Here is a 3,266-nt window from a genome sequence, read left to right as displayed (position 1 = left end):
CTGCCTCCCAAGTGCTGGGATTAAAGGCGTGTGCCACCACGCCTGGCTTTTTTTTTCCTCTTAAGACAGTCTCATTATGTAGTCCTGGCTGGCCTTGAACTCACAGAGATCCACCTGCCTCTGCCTCCCAAGTGCTGGGACTATAGGCGTGTGCCACCACGCCTGGCTAACAAATGCTCACTATCTTAAAAGCATCTTTGATCTACCCTGTCCATGATAAAGTTCTTTGTTTCTACATCTGCCTCTCCCTCTGCTGGGACCAAAGGTGTGTGCCACCACATCCAGCTCCTTAACACCAATTCTAAAACAAGAATTGTATCGAATCAAAACTAACCCATTTTATTGACTCTAAGATGCCATTTTTTGTAAGAAGTGCCATTTTACATAAATTACTTATTTTGGTACCTTGAGACAGCGTTTCACTGTGTAGTCTTGGCTGGTCTTGAATTTATGATCCTTGGGTGCTGAGATTATAGGCTTGTGCCACAGCATCTGGTAAGAAACACTATTTGTTTTGTTGTTTGGTTTTGCTTTTGCTTTTTTGAGACAGTGCTACAGCCCCAACTGGCATGGTACTAAGTAGGCTAACCTCAGTCTCATAGAAATCTGCCTGCCTCTGCCTCCCAAGTGCTGGGAGTAAGTAAAGGCATGCACCACCATGCCTGGCTAAGTCACTATTTTGTTTTGTTTTGTTTTTAATATATTTTATAGCTGGGCGTGGTGGTGCACACCTTTAATCCCAGCACTTGGAGGCAGAGGCAGGTGGATCTTTGTGAATTCAAGGCCAGCCTGGTCTACATAGTGAGTTCCAGGACAGCTGGGGCTACAAGGAGACCCTGTCTCAAAAAGACCAAAAAATACATATATATTTTTTTTTAATTATTTTTATTTTATGTGCCTAAGTGTTATGCCTGCAACCTTGTCATGCATGTCCAAGGAAACTGGAAGAGAACTTTGGATCCCCTGGAACTGGAGTTGTGGACAGTTAGCCACCATGTGGGTGCTGGGAACTGAACCCAGGTCCTCACCAAGAGTACCAGTGTTCTTTTTTTTTTTTTTTTTTTTGTCTTTTTGAGACAGGGTCTCCCTGTAGCCCCAGCTGTCCTGGAATTAACTATGTAGACCAGGCTGGCCTTGAACTCTCAAAGATCCGCCTGCCTCTGCCTCCTAAGTGCTGGCATTAAAGGCATGCACCACCATGCCCAGCGTCAGTACCAGTGTTCTGAATCACTGAGCCATCTCTCCATTTCCTGAAGCGCTGTTTTTAATGCATTGATAAAACAGAAAAATAGGGGCTTGAGAGATGGCTTAGCAGTTAAGAGCACTTGCTGGTTTTGCAGAGGGGCTGGTTGATTCCCAGTACCCACATCAGGCACCCTACCACAGCCTATAATGCCAACTCCAAGGAGATCCAGTGCTTCTAGCCACCCCCAGGCACCTGCATGTATCTGCTCATACACATATACATAAATGAAATTCAAAATAATAAAAGAGAGCTGGGTGTTTTGGCAAAAGCCTTTAATTCCAGCCCTCTGGAGGCAGAGGCAGGCAGATTTCCATGACGTTGAAGTCAGCAGCTTGGTCTACATAGTTTCCTTTCTGGTTTCATGAAATATATTCTGTTTCCCTCCCTTACTCCTCTCCATTTAGACCTCTTCCTCCCTCTCATAATCTTTTTCTACTTTCCTCTCTCACATACACATAGATTCTGCATATGAGAGAAAACTTTCAGTGTTTTTCTTTCTGAGTCTGTCTGACTTCACTTAATATGATCTCCAATTCCATTGACTTTCCTGTGAATCTTCATTTCATTTTTTACATATGAATAATCTGATTAGGATCCCATTGTGTATGCATATATTTTACTTTATCAATTCATCTGTTGATAGATCTGGACTGGTTATTGGGAGTAGGGTAGCAGTAAACATAGCTATGCAAATATCTCTGGTATGCTGATTTAGATTCCTTAAGGTATATATACCCAGGAGTGAATAGCTGGATCCACAGTAGCTCTACTTTTAGTTTTTTGATTTCCACAGTGCGCATACCAGTTTACATTGCTATCAGCAGTGTCTAAAAATTCCTCTTTCTCAACAGGCATGGAGTCTCATTCCTGTAATCTCAGTTGAGGCAGGAGCATCCCCACAAGTTCCAGGCCAGCATGGTCCACATAGTGAGCTCTAGGCCAGTATGGTCCACATTACTGAGTTCCAGGCCAGCATGGTCCACATACTCAGTTTCAGGCCAGCATGGTCCACATTACTGAGTTCCAGGCCAGCATGGTCCACATACTGAGTTCCAGGCCATCATGGTCCACATACTGCGTTCCAGGCCAGCATGATCCACTTACTGAGTTCCAGGCCAGCATGGTCCACATACTGAGTTTAGGCCAACCACAGCTATATAGTGAGACCAGAAAAAAATTCCTCTTTGACTACATCTTCTCCAGCATTTATCACTTGTTTTCTGGAAGCCAGCCATTCTGACCTGAGTAGAATATCAGAGCAATTCTGTTTGTCTGTCTCATGTTGCCCCTGGCTGGCCTCAGATTTACTCCATAGCTGAGTCCGGCCTTGAGCTCCTGATCCTTCTGCCTCTACCTCCTGAGTGCTACGATTATATATGTATAACTCAAAGCAGTTTTTGTTTTGTTTTCTCTTATTTTTTTAATAAAGATTTTGGTGGTGGTGGTGGTGGTGGTGGTGGTGGGTTTTTGTTTTATTTTCTTTTGTTTGAGACAGGACCTCAGTATATGGCCCTGGCTGACCTGGAACTTGGTGTATACATCATGCTGGCCTTGAACTCAGAGGTCTGCCTGCCTCTACCTCCCAGAGTGCTGGGATTAAAGGCCTGTGTCACCATGTCCAATGGGCTGATTTGTTATTTTTGTTTTTGTGTGTGTGTATGTGTGTGTGCGTGTGTGTGTGCATGCATGCATGCATGCATGCGAGTGAATGCCACATGTGTGCAGGTGCCCTTGGAGGCCAGAAGAGGGTGTGAGATTCCTTAGAGTTGGAGTTACAAGGTGTGTAGATGCTAAGAACTGAATTCAGGTTCTCTGGAAGAGCAGCAAGCGCTCTTAACCACTGAGCCATCTCTCCAGCCCTCAAGCAGTTTCAGTTTACATTGTTCTGATGGTTAAAGATGTTGAACATTTTTTCAAATATTTATTAATTTTGTATTTTTTTTGTTTAAATAGTTAATATTTAATATTTTAATAAGCTGTAATAAACATTACAGATTTGTTTTAAATTTACACATACTAA

At 43.3% G+C, this 3,266-nt stretch overlaps 1 protein-coding gene across 4 annotated transcripts in view; it reads left to right on the top strand.

The window, feature by feature from the left end:
- Coq9 (coenzyme Q9) overlaps positions 1–3,266 on the top strand; it is a 20,668-nt gene that overhangs the window by 6,271 nt on the left and 11,131 nt on the right. The gene's annotated exons all lie outside the window — the stretch shown is intronic.

The sequence above is a fragment of the Nannospalax galili genome, unplaced genomic scaffold (genome assembly GCF_000622305.1).
Source record: "Nannospalax galili isolate Female #2095 unplaced genomic scaffold, S.galili_v1.0 scaffold957, whole genome shotgun sequence".
In the NCBI taxonomy this organism is placed as follows: domain Eukaryota; kingdom Metazoa; phylum Chordata; class Mammalia; order Rodentia; family Spalacidae; genus Nannospalax; species Nannospalax galili.
The sequence above is the reverse complement of the archived record's forward strand: the minus strand, read 5'-3'. Positions and strand labels throughout refer to the sequence as shown.